This window comes from Watersipora subatra, chromosome 7 (genome assembly GCF_963576615.1).
Source record: "Watersipora subatra chromosome 7, tzWatSuba1.1, whole genome shotgun sequence".
Taxonomy (NCBI): domain Eukaryota; kingdom Metazoa; phylum Bryozoa; class Gymnolaemata; order Cheilostomatida; family Watersiporidae; genus Watersipora; species Watersipora subatra.
The window spans coordinates 59,596,815-59,611,864 of record NC_088714.1 but is presented as its reverse complement, the minus strand read 5'-3'; positions in this window follow the sequence as shown (position 1 = coordinate 59,611,864).

The window sequence follows — 15,050 nt, the reverse complement described above, 5'->3', positions numbered from 1 at the left end:
AAGAGGGCAGCGCTGTGATAACTTGGTAATCATCAGTGATGAAAATAGGTTAGGAAGTGTCCAATGAGTTTTTGTTTCAGATAAAAATCAATCAGTAAATTTTACATTGCTGTTTCTTCTTGACCAATTGCATTGAGGAGCTTTAATTCTGAATTTTAGCTGAAAACTTTGAATAAGAAACAAAAATATCAAAGAAAGAAAGATAAAACTTCAGTTCATAGTTATTTGACGACAGAAGATAATAAAAAGAGTGCCTAAGATACATACTGACAAGTTTGCCGTACGCAATTAAACAATTCTGTAGCATAAATATTAAGTTTCAATATATTCTTTGTTAGTCTTTTAAAAGAATCTGCTGCTGCTTTTATAGTTCACTGTTACAAGTTTGTTTACAATCGTATTTTAAGTCAAGTCATATATCATAATATTTTGTGGTTCCGCTAGCCTTATTTAGTAATTCAATTTCTTTGTTAATAATTGTGAAATCTTTAACTTTTTCTTTTTTGGAACAGTTAGTACGTTTTGCTAATTGTAGTTACCACATTATGTTTAGCACACCATAGGTATTATGTCGTTGTACAATGAACACTTTCATTAGTAAGTGCAAATTCTGCTTGTTCAATGTGGTAGAGGATATGATAGAACTGTATGAAAGCCGGTGATTTTATACAGCTTAGACGACTAATTAGTTCAACATGATGTCAACTTCAGCGGTTGATGCACTTTTGAGACTGCAGAGAGTGTAGTCCAATCTGCAATTAATACATTTTCTAACCTTCGAGGTATCATTAGAACAGCTCAGCGTCTGGTCTTTTACAGAGAATGTTATTTTATTATGTTAATTTCATGAAGTAATATATTTCTGAATGTACTTGTTTGAAAATTTGATCACTTTGCTATTGGTCTGTCAGCCTATTGTTTACAACTTAAGTTTTTTGCAGTATTGGCTGATATAACATAAATCTGTTTTACAACGCAGCTGTTTGTGGAAACAGTTATGAGCGGTATTTATGCCAGTCAATTCAGCTGCAGTTTCAGTAATGACTAAAATCAAATGTGTTTCACAACTTGATAACCTTGATTGGTATAAATATGTTGACTAATTCTATTAATCTATTATCCTTCACAAAAGTGAAATGTAAATTGTTTGGACTAATAAGACAGCCACATATTTATTGTAAAATAACCTTAAATCAAAGTTGAAAGTCATCTTTGATCAAGAATTTTGCTTGTCATTCAGCAGCAAAAAGTTCTGCAAAGTTCTTTGGCTGAAAAATATGTGTCATATATTTCTATTTAAATCCCTCAATGGAAGGTTTAAGATTTTCCCTTACAGTTTTTTTAGTTCAGGTACTACATTCTCCACAAAATTTTGAAATTGTGTTGTTTGATATGTTCTAATTATATTTTTATTACTTCTAATAAACAAATGAAAATAAAAAAAGCGTAAAATATGGAATTAAAGTTGATATAAAATCAAACATAAAATTAACTTGAAACTTTTAAATAACAAACTATTAAATTTATAAATTAAAGTGTTAGGTTGATGAAAATTTTTAAAAAATTCTTAGATGTGATCGATGAAGAGGTGAAGTTGCTGCCTAAAAAAAGTTTATCCAATAATGACTCCAGTCTGCCAAACGTCTGGAATTGACAATTAGAAAAATAAAATCAATGCAAACCCATATGTAAAAAATGACTATAAGTGCTGCTAAAACTGCTGCTTTATCTATTTTATACTAAAAGGCAGAGTTTTTTTTAAAAAGGATATGTACATACATTTCAAACATAGCACAAGGCAATAGAAGTACAGTAGTGAGAATTAATGAGCCCATTTAGTGTTCTGAGTGACTTTGTTGAGAAGGCACATCTACTATCACAACTCTGATCCTCACCAGTCATTCGGCTCTGACTGCTGCTTTATCCAAATGTAAGTATTGTAAAAATTTAATTAGGTTTAATTGTGGTACTTTAATATTATCTAAAATCGGTTGATTAATTGCAGTTGCAATTCAATTTATTAACAAAATTAGGTTTTCAAACTTTTGAATAGAGACGATCTACCTTACAGCCTAACTGATTCTTTTGGAACTAGAAATTTTGATAATTTTGTAGATCAGAATTATTTTGTCAGCAAACTGCCCAGCCTGCGTAAGAATCAATATTATATTATATTCTATTAGCACTGTATTGTACTACAAGTAGATTTTGTAGTGAATGTAAGTAGGGATTTCACATTTCTCTAAATCATAGCTTGAGATCAACTGAGTTGTTTTATTGCTTGTTTAAAAAGTACAATAGGGAATTTAACCAATAACTTTGAAAAATGAATTGAGCACGTATGTTTTTCATTTTATATAAAACATCTGCTTGTTAAACAGAAATAGCTAAACAAAAGGACAGCTTGACTCAAAAAAATATCATGCCTGAAGAAGCATATAAATCTTTACTCTAATGTAGCTAGAATGCAAAAATGTAATTTTTGTCTCACAACTATAATAATGTATAGCAAGGCGCAGTATTCCAAATATTTTGCTTTTGCATTTTTGCATGTAGCCCTTGATAAAATAATAGGAAAATATTATTGATATGGCTTTAATTTACCAGGATATCCTGTGTTTACATCACTGAATGGTACAGTGGTAAGTTTACCTCAACAATAAAAAGAGAGAATTGCATGTGTCCAATCGTATTAGGTGTGAAGAATTTCTTATTTTTTATGCTACAATTCTCTTTTGCCGCAAATGATAAATTCCCACAGTTCTTATTTGCAAAAACAACAGAGAAAAAATGGCTAAAGTTCATAGGTGCTTATTAGCTTATATATTTTTTCATTAAGGATATTCTTATATTTTCGTGTTTCTAATTTTTTTGAATGACACTGACCATTTCTGATAATAATTGTATGTACTTTAACCTTGATTAAACACGGTGAAATTAAATTTGTTTATCTACTCATATATACTTATACACTTAACTGCTCCGTGTAAGTGCTTATTTGTATTGCGCTTTCAGTGTTGGTTGTTTTTTGGAAAGCTAAATAGGTAATTTTTTTGGTCTAATAAGATTTAAGAAATCTATATAAAGAGACAGTCCGTTCTTAAACTATACTTTTATCATACTCTCCTGCTAGTGTTTAATTATTCTATTTTTAATTTTTTAAATTTACTTACATTTGTAACCGTCATTTAATAGTTTTTTAAGTTTTTAACTTTCAGGAGTTTAGGTTTTTTACGTTAAAATCTAATAGCATATAATTTCTTTAAGCCAGTCAATTTTCATGCAGCGATGCATATTTTTTAAAAATAAACATAATTTCATAGGTTCACCAAGTAAAAATACTTTTGCCAACCTTACTTATTATTTTAGTGAAAATTATATCATATTGATTTATAATATATCAAACTTTCCCAAAAATTAAAAGCTGCAACAAAGATAATAAACAATATGTCTTGCATCATTAGAACTTTAAACTTACATGAACAATCATTCTCAATTACGCTGTTACATGTAGGCTAAACTTAGTAGTAGTTTTACCACTTTGTTAGATTTTTATTTAGTTGTAATTTATAAGTAATATAACAAAAAAATTACAAAAAAATGTAACGAAAAACAATAAACAAAAAATAGAAGAAGTTAAATTTGGAACTTTAAAGTTAAACATATAAAACAACTTGGTGACTTCACATAAGACTAACTGAAGTCTGTGTGTCAGTTAATTGTTATATTTTATATGTATGGGTCTATGCTGTATCTCTTCAGCCTAATCACACTGTTAGTATTATGAAATTAGTGTGTGTTTTTGTTTAATTAATATATCCACATAAATACTAAGATCTAAAAACTGTGATCTTAGATGTAAAAACATTAATTCTTATAACATGTCAAAATACTTCTCATGGGTTTTACATAAAAAAAATAAAAGTAAATTTGCAATAATCAATATTAGAGTGTAGCTTTATGAGCATATACATTAGATAATATTGCAAGAAAAGCTAATTAGTTCTTGCATATTCATCCGCAGTTCTGACCTAAATAACTATTTTTCTTTTCATTTGTAGACCAATTTTGTAACACTCTTTTATCTTTTGGTCTCTTTACTTTATTAAAAATATTACCAAACCAAAAAGTACTATTAGAAAGGTTTTTGGGCCAGACATATAACCTTTAAAACACTCAGAGATTACTAACATCAAGTCCCAGTATTGCTGGCATCCTTCAAAAGGTTGACAGAACACTGTAAATGTCGACCTTTTAATAAGGAACTATAATCTTTGAAAGTTTGAAAATGGTGGAGGATTTTCAACTGAAAAATTAAAAAGATCACATAATACAAAATTAAAAACTTTTTCCGAAATGTTTTACAACATGTTATAAAAAGGTACAAAAGTGTACAAAACTACGGCTTGTATAAATGATAAATATGGTTGCTCGTTCGACCAATGATAGAAGACTCTGTTTCTCTCCTATGACAATCTTGACTCTTCTTAAGCTTTTATGCTGCCCTAATTTTGCTACAAAACATGCAAATCTTGTACAAACAGACATTCAGTGTACCTATTGATTAGTATAGATATGCATCTATCATCGCACTGTATGTAATATGAAATCTACATTCAGTATAATAGTATTAATAGTTACATTTTGGTATTTATCGTAGCTTATATTGCTCCAAAAGACAAACTATATCGTAGGCCACAACCAGTTCAACTCATTAAAAGTGTTTACTTATGTATAAACAAAAAAAAGAATTCATCCAACAAAACTTCCAAACATAGGATTATGGGTAAAGGTGTAAAAGTACAGAAGATACTTGATGGATGCTAATATTGTAAATTAAAGTAGATAAGACTTCTTTACTGAGATTGTACATCAGATTTTACTATGAACACCAAATAGAATTGGAAATTTTTTTTTATTTTTTCAGGGATTGCTGCTAACGCATTTTACATACACATTTTGCAACAATCAGTGTTACTTATATATCATTAATGTTACTAAACACAATGTTTTTATTAACATTGATGATCATGTCATGATTTCATTCACTTTTTAGAATCCTGGTCTGTGGTTCTGTGAGCATTACCCAATACCTCTAAAATAAAAAACTTGTATTGGCTAAAATATCGAGCTGTACGTCAGAGTAAAAAATGAATAATGATGAAAAAGTGCTATGAGTAATTAGACAATACAATTATATGTAGAAATCATTTAATCTACCGCAAGAGATATGAATGATGTTTTGGTTTGAACTTTGTTTCTTCCCATTTGTCTTAGAAGCTATAAATATGATGAGCCAAAATTGGATCATGCAGAATTTTTGTACCTAGTTGATGGAGCTTATAACATAGAGACTACCAGAAACCCTGCTCATTCTGTAACATGGGTAATATTGTCTCTATACATGTATTTGCATGTTCTGATTGAACTTTATTGTGTTAGTGAAGCTCTTTAGAACCAAATTAATTTTAATCTCTGCCGCTTAATTATTTTATCGTGTATGTTTAAAATCTCATGATTTAAGCATAGATTATTAGCTCTATTTTATAATCGTTTGCCTCTAATTGCATAGTCTCAAAGTTCAGTGTATTTAACGAGTACGGTTAAAGGAACTGCTATTGCAAAAGTAAATTAAAAAAAATGTTGCTATTAAGTTCTACGTTTGTCATTTAACCAATAAGATGTAGAAACATTATTCAATACAAGATATACAAGCTATATAAACAATAGGTTTTATCAAAAGAGGGATGCAGACATAAAATCTTTTCTGTTTTGAAAAGCTAATTGTATTTTAATAGCAAAGACAATGGGTAAGTATAATTGACATTATACGCAACTTGAAAGAATAAAAAATAAATATTAAATTTTGAATAAAATGAAATACCGTGTTAACAGAAGTTACCTCATTGCCTAATTACTGCATTGCTTAATTTTAGACATGTCTTTGCAAAGAAAACTAATAAATAAGCAAAAAGTTGTGCAACTTATATAATGCAAAGTTTTAACTACTTTTATTCAATTGAAATCTGTTTTCAAGTATTTTTCAATTAGATAAACTAAGGCGAAAATAGTTATGTTGTTATTAATAAGCTTTTTTACAATATCAGTACCTTTAGCTATTGCGACAATTATCTTAAATTGTGTTAAACCAGCAAACAAAATTTTTAAAAATCAAATTTTCCATAATTTTTGAACTCCGCTTATAAAATGCAAAATCAAAAATTGTTTATATGTTAGTTTAGCTTCAAAGCTCCTTACTACAACTAAAATAAAGTACTATAAGTAGGCCTATGATCTAATCTTCTTTGAAATACATTCACTGACCTTTACTAAAGTTTATTAAATTAATATATTTTTATAGTCTACCTTTTACATCGCAATGTTGCAAATAATTCAAAAGTTAGATGCTTAAGGAATTTTTGTCACAAATTTAAAAAGTTTTAAGTTTATAACATAATCAAAAATAGGACCTGACATTTATCGATATATATAACAGTTTTTATGTTAAAAATAATAGTTTGTGTTGGTGAATTACAGATACACAGTTGGCGCTATTTGTTGGTGCAATGTATATCAGCTTGACATGTCTAGATGCAAGCTCTATCAACCATCTTTCAAACAGGTAAGTTACTTATTAACAAACTTTATTTTGCTTTTTTGGTGCAAATTTCATGCAATTAAAGCTTTGAAAACTTGACCTATAATAATGCTACTGCAGAAGAACAAAGAGAGAGACTTGTTACAGCGCAGTTTTAAATTCTTTGCTAAAGGAGACGATTCCCCAGCAAGTGCTTTACTTAGAAATTATATATGTAAGTATACATTATATGCATTTTACTTCTGACAGTTGCAATATAAAGCAAGTATCTCTTTTTCATTTTAGGAGGTTATTCTTTCCCTAGATTCTTATTAGAAGATATTACTTTTTTATCTACATGTGAATAACCTGAATAAATGTGAATAAACACTTTTTACCAGTAAACCTCCAATGAACAACTTCTAAAGAATGCCGCAGAAAGGTTTGCTCAGGTCTGCAAACCATAATGTATTTTTGCCCTGAATAACAAAACCTCTAGTTCTACAAAAAACATTGTGCTTTACTATAATTGTTTGATCCCACACTATACAGAAAAAGTGGCAGTTAGCCACAATTAATGTAATTGATAAATTTATACAAAATGAACTTAACAAATTAAAATTAATAAACCATAAGCTCTGTGATCTTATTTTAAATTTAGCAGCAACCTTGAATTATGTGCAATAAAAATATTAAAGTTTTGAACGTTCATTCTATCTATCAATTTCGAGTTCAGTGGTTTAACAAAATAAGAAACTCCTCTTTACCTCTCATGTACTCATTGCAGAATGGTTGGCTCGGTGGTGAGCTTGTATCCAACGAAACTAACTGTCACTATCAAGAAAACAACTCACAAAAAAGAGAACTTATTTATCTGGCGGTAAGCATCAGCGACTAGCTGTACTTTGATCAGCTGACTTAAGTTACACAGCTGTGAGTAATTTGATGACTAGCCAATATTATAGGCTGATGCGACGAGACTTTGTGAAGTTAATACTGGCTGACGATTCTTCGAATATAAAATAGTTATTTTAGTTTTTATAGACTTTTGTAAATCAGTCACTACCGCTAAATAAAATACAAGTCATTTCTAATAAATGGCTCTGATGTTTGATTGTTACTAATTAAACTTCAACAAATGCAATAAAATAGGCTTGCCACTAAAATGTTTACTGAATAATTTGATTTCATGAGCAGTCTTTCTACTTGAAAAAGTAAGCCCTACCCTTTGAGCAATTTTTCTACTTTGTGTTTCTCCAGTTTGGCAAGCAGAACTTTTTTTAAAATTTTAAAATCAACTTCATAGTTTCAGTATTTACTTAGAGCTTCTTTTTTAGCATTATGCTGTATTTACTTAAATTTGAAAGACCATTCAGAATTTTGTTATGCAATTCAGTATTTATTTATTATAATTTCAATATTCCAAATAGCAATTCATTACTACAGCATGTAATAAAAACAATATTTGAGTAAACAAAACTTTAGAAAATAAAGATCTATATTATTACTAAAGCCATAATTTAAACTCCAAAGTTGCATATTGCAAAAAGAAAGTAGCTCACTTTTTTAATTATTCCTAGTTTTTAACAGTTTTTTTTACAGAATAAAAATGAGATTTTCCCTTAATTAAAAAATTGTGTTAGTGAAAAGCTTTCTGACAGCTGTTGATCATTGTTTTAATAGTAAACTATACATTTTTAGTGCAATAACACTCTTGCTATGCAAGAGCTGAAGGCAGGATACTGTGAGTTGCAGCAATTGATTCCACCTGGTGAATACATAGGTAGAAGTATGTCGAACCGAAATTCCACTCTGGAAAATGTCAAGCAGGCAATTGACTACCTCTCTGCGACATGTGGTCTTGCAGAATCAACTTGTAGGGTAAGATAAACCAGCTAATTTTGCATTGTATCTGTCTGAAAAGCAAAGTTTAAATTTTGGCATGTTAAATATTTTTACTACTGTCCACTACTTGTTGATTAATTTTTTTATATTGGCATGCACATTTTAAAATTAATTATCCTTGCAGAATTATAATTTAGCAAAGAAATTAAACATTCAAACCATTATGCGGAATAGTTTTACAAATCATTGGTTTAACATTGAGGTTTCTGAAAACACTTTTAACCATTTTTTTTCTCTCGCAGGAGTCTCAATGTCCGCCACTTCACCAGGATACAAGTTGTGTTCTCAAGCGCTTGGCGTCCCTCCGAATATTCTCACAATGTTACGCTATCGCTCTGCAGAGTCTTTTAGATGAATGCGGTTTGAATCGTGATTCATCTTTGTACACAAGCTGGATAGATTTACTACCTAATTTTGGATAGTTTATGCTGTTCTCTACCACTGATGCGTCATAATTTTAATGCACTCCAACATTCATTCTCTATTAAAATAGCTTTATTTAACATATTAATTGATAGAACAGTCTCCATTGTGTTATTATTAAAATAAATAAATCACACTGTATATTGTTGTATTATATTTATATAAATGTTATTGTTGCAAAAAAAATATCTAAACTCAATAACATAGCATATCTGAGCAATACATAGCTAATATACTTTAATTTAATGATTTCTTATTTCAGTAAAATGCTGTTTTCTCTTGCAATTTTTACTAGTGTCAATAAATTGCTTAAACATATTGTCAAATATGCATGGTCATGCTGTTTCCCTCTTGATATGTTACGCTCAAAGTCATTGTCATGTTTTCTTTACATGTGCAGTAGATGCTCCTACAACGCATACCTCTTATAACGTAAAATCCAGAGAGTGTGAAGGGTTTGTGTGAAGCTTGTACTACACGTGTGATGCTTTGTACTACATCCAAAACTTGATATAACATAAAGTATCAAGTCAGGCAGGTTCTCAAATTTGATTTGAATATTAAGCTATCTCACTGCACTTGCAAAAAAACTATGTGCTTATAGCGCTATATATTTTATATATACAACTTTCACTACCTTTTAGTCTGTCTTGATAGATCATCAGATGTTTCGAAAAAAACAGAGAATAAGATAGCTGTGCAATTGCTCATGAACGCAAAGGGATCGACTGATGCAGGTGTTACAGCGGCGGTCTATGAATGTGAATGTGGTTAGTTAGATTATGGTCAAAAGCTCTCTTTTCTCCTGACCTTGATTCCTGAATGCATATTGGCAGCAAACATGTAGAACCACTTTTTAAATGAGTACATTTTGTTGTTTGGCTTTATTGTAGACATATAAAGTTATTATTATTAACTTTACTATGCAGAAAAGACTTTGCAGTTTAGAAAAACTAGCACATATTTGATATGTAAATGAGCATCGAAAGTGTGCAGTCCCCATCAACTTATTGTAAAATTATCGCAATCATGATTTGTAAAATCAGTAAGATTGATCATGAACAAGGAGAAAAGTTGTCGATGCAAACAATCGATACTACAGTTGAAATATAACTCACAAATGAAAAAAGTCAAGTTATGTTTTTTTCTCTTTTCTTGTTTGGCCATGGGGGTGAGTTTGGAATGATTTTGTAACGGATCAGACAATTTACATATATATATTACTTTTCATATAACGTAAAATCCTGATAACATAAAATTGTTTGTCACAGATTATTTACAATGTAGGAGCGCCTACTTTAGCCTACTCTATATACCTAAATGTAAATACATGCGTATGTATGTACATACATATGTGAATACATATGTACGTATATACATATATATGTATACACGTACATAAATGTATGAACATATATATATATATATATATGCACATACATACATACATGTAGGTATATATGTATATGTATATATGTATATAAATACATGTACATATGATGTACATATAATATATGTATGCACACATAAATGTATATGCATACACTATATATACATACATATATGTAGTTATATATGTATATATATATATATATGTATATAAATACATGTATATATGATGTATATATAATATATGTATGCACACATATATGTATATGCATACATTGTATATACGTATCCATGTATATACTTATATACGTGTATACAAATATGCGCATATATATGCATATGTACACATTGTATATACATATCCATGTATATACCTATATACGTGTATAAAAATTTAAACAAGTAGGTAAGCAAATTTTACCCGTTTGAATATATCTCAAATGTCGTGTGATTGTGTGTATGTATATGTTCACCTCTAGTTATTAAAATCTTGCAATTAAACTTTTGCATTCTGATGGGTTCGATCTCTGACCCTCGTGTTTGTTAATTCAATTATTTACCAAATAAACCACATGAGCTTTATGGATTCATCAGGCGATATACGTTGTTATATGGGTGAAATTGCGTTATTGCTCTCCATGATGCTACGGCAGTCATAACGGCATGGAGAGCGGTTAGTCAAGTAGTTAGCTCTTATTAGTAAACTTACTCAAAACAGCCATTGGAAGTGCACCAGGCTAATGGTAAATGGCAGGCAACCACTTAACCTTTCATTGTTTATAAGCTGATTTTAATACTCGTGTAACGCCGGGCATTTACAGACTATCACTAGGCTCCCTTAATAAACATAATAAGCTATTATCATCATGCAGACATTCATCTAAGTTCTTGCTACGCAATTGTATCACTTAACTATTTGACTTTTAGCTTCTGTTCCCTCATCCAATTATCAGCTTATCTAACTCTGCATAACAGCATATTACTGGTGTATGAAACTCATTTTAGACATTTTATCTGAAGAGTGTGATACTTATTGTACCACGTGAAACTATTAGGAATAAAATGTTTAGCTTCATAGAGTGAAGTTCCAATTATACATTTTTTATATATGCATACATATATAAATTGAAAATTAAATAGTTAACTTATATTTTTTTCAGCTACTGACAGTTTCCTGCTAGTGCATTCTTCAGGCTGTAGGCAACTCGGAAGTCTGCAGCCTGAAGAATGCACTAGCAGGAAACTGTCAGTAACTGAAAAAAAGATAATTGAACTATTTAATTTTCCAATTTATACTGCTCCATCTTATGTTGAGCACTCTGATTTTAGTTCTAAGCATTATACATTTCAATATAAATACATATATATAACTAAATGGAAATTCTAAAGTACCAGCAATTGAAATATTAGAAAGACTGTGCAAAATTTTAGAGCTGTTGATTAAGAAAAATGAAATGAAGAATATTTGTAAGAATGAAAATAGAGCAAATCACTGACCAACCATTTTTCTACCATAATTTCACTGTTTTTATAACAAGAACCGCAACATTTTGTCACATTCGAAAAATGAAGATTTCTTACCTAATAGTTTAAAATTGCTCATATTTAATCGAATTCACTAATTACAGCATTTTTATTGCCAATCAATTTATTACAATTGTAACCCACTGACAGTCACATTTAATGATCTCTAAAAAGGATATCCTCTTCAATTAAAGCCATGTCTCCCTAGCTAGTTCCTACATATGTATACAAGTATATATATATATATATATATATATATATATATATATATATATATATATATATATATATATATATATATATATATATATATATATATATATTAATAGTTCCAGCTGTATATAAGTAACCAAAACTGGTGCTAACATGTTATCTGAAGATGGCTCTTACCAAGCGTGAAACTAATAGTAATAGTGTTTCATTTGAAGTTATGGCCTGTTTTATTGATTTTATATATATATAAAATCAATAAAATGGACTATATCATTAAATAAAACACTATTACTAATAGTTTCACGCTTGGTAAGAGCCATCTTCAGATAACATGTTAGCACCAGTTTTGGTTACTTATATACAGCTGGAACTATTAAAGTTACTAAAACTTCATAGCCGAAAGATTATTGATTCATAGAAGCTTTATGGTTTAAAAATGGAAAGTAGAAACTTGCTAGCATGTCTGCAGGTGCTGACGAGTTCAGTGTGTTTGTTTAATAAATCAAGTTGTGCCTTGTATATACATGTAATATAAAATTTTTCTCACAGACACTAGGGACAGTTTTTAGAACCATTGGCCAGCGGTATAGACTGCTTCAGCATCCTACAGTTGATAGAATAGTTAGTGTTTGAAGCCTTCAATCGCCATAGGTGCTTGCTGAGCTCTGTGGCAGTTCTTTTATTTCGCTAGGTAAATGACGCTTTATGATTGCTATAGCGAGTTTTAAATGAAGTTTCTGTTAAGCCAATGTAGTTAGCTTAATCATCATGAAAGGTGACAGTGACTTGGCAAATTATAGCAGACTGCTAACATTTTCCCTGTATTGGGCAGTTGGCCTTTACACTAGGAAACCTAAGAATATATATATATTTATATATATATATATATATTTATATATATATATATGTATATATACTGTACAGCATGATAACAGTACTTTTTGTAGCACAGTAATGCCTATAGCCAAAACAATACTAGTTTGTACTTTTGCAGCTATTAAAACCTTATCAGTGCAGCTCAGAGCTGGAATGGAAAATAATCACATTGCCAAAAAAAGTTGACTTCTTTCCATGAAATACTAAGTTGCCTTACAGACTGCAAAAAAGCCAATCTGTAACTCAAGGCTGACTAACTATACATGAAGGCTAATAGTGCCGCACCTCTCACAGATAGCTCAACCAAACTGAAGTAAAGAAACAAATACTCATGCTACAGACAGTGCTTTCTGTAGCCTCATCAATGCAGCTAACATATCATTTTCCTGTTTCCTGAGAAAAAGAAGAAAACACGGTAAGTATTCATACTCTTTGTCAACTTTGCGAAAGTTCTGCTGTTAGCCTAATTCAATGTCACAAAACAAACAGTGAGCTTTCTTAAAATAAACTCTGTTACTCATGCGGTACACCTTTCTGGGTAAGTTATCTAATGCTAGTAGAGGAATTTAGCTTCCTTTAACATTCGATCTTCAATTATTATCATGCCTCCAGCATATGCTTCTCTAATGTGATGATTAGATAAAAATGTCTTGGTTGATTTGATCTGAAGCTCAGTTGACTAAGCTTGTATCCAAATAGCAGGTAATCAAACTCTTTCCAAGTTTTTGATCATAATTTAAAATGACATACCTTAGTGCAAAAATATGTCGCGAAAAAAACGAGCCATGTTCCTCTTTTAAATTATTGCAATCAGTATTTAAGTAAGCATTCGATTGTGATTGGTAATAAAACAAGGCACCAAAATAACCTCTTCATTTTGAGCCATAGGGCCAGCCAACATATCATTTTACCGTTTCCCAAAAAAGTAAGACAGCAGGATAAGTATTCATACTGTTTGGCAACTTTGTGAAAGTTATGCTGTTAGCCTACTTCAATGTCACAAAACGATCAAGGAGATATCTTAAAATAAACTCAGTTATTCATGCTGTTTAGAGATTGCAATGCTCAAATTCATTTACTGGTTTGGTACACTTTGCTGGGTAAGTTATTCAATGCTAGTAGAGGAATTTACCTCTCTTTAACACTCGATCTTCAATTATCAACATTCCTTCAGCGGATGATTCTCTATGGAAATGTTACCTTAGATAAATATTTCTTTGTTCATTTGATCTGAAGCTCAGCTGAGTAAGCTCGTATCCAAATATCAGGAAATCAAACTCTTTCCAGTTCTTTGATCAATGTTTAAAAATACATACCTTAGTGCAAAAATTTGTCAAGAGTATCCTTGAAATCTTCGGCTTTGGTTTATGTAATCCACCAATTTGTATTTCAGAGACACGTGTATGATAACATGAATGTGGCATCTAACTCTCTATCGATAAAGAATTTAGCAAAGGCTCAACAACTGATTGTTCAAACTGTACATATTCTAAGAACCGAGTTAGACTTTAAAAATGCATTTATCAACATATTGAGTTCAGTTAAACAATTATTTAGTTTCAATTTTCTTTTAAATGGTAAATGGAGAAAAAGGATAAACAACCTGCATTGATATAAAACAATGCTTTGGGCAGGGCTTTGTTGCACATTGACAAATTAACCTAAATTGCTCTAGCAAAATTTAGAAATGCGTAGTTGGTGTAGTGAAATTTTGTAGTTTAAAAAATAGTGCCTTATACCACAAAGGTTATAAAGAGATGGTATATCTGTACATATATATTTATATATTTATTTATATTTTTATACATGTATATATACTTATATATATACATATATTTATATAAGTATATATACATATATACATAATTAGGTGCCTCATCAGCTGCACTGATGAGGCTTCAATAGCCGAAACAGTACATGAGTATATGCTCCCTCACTTCGGTTTGGTTGTGTACTCTGTGAGAGGTGCGGCACTATTAGCCTTTGTGCAAAGCTCATCACTTTTGTGATTTGAGCTCTCTGGTGCCAGCACATTGACTTCCTTATAGTCTGTGAGGCAACTTAGTTGTTTCATGGCAGGAGGTCAACCCTCATTGGTAATGAGATTTGAGTCTCTTGCCTAAGATATGAGCTGCACTGAGGA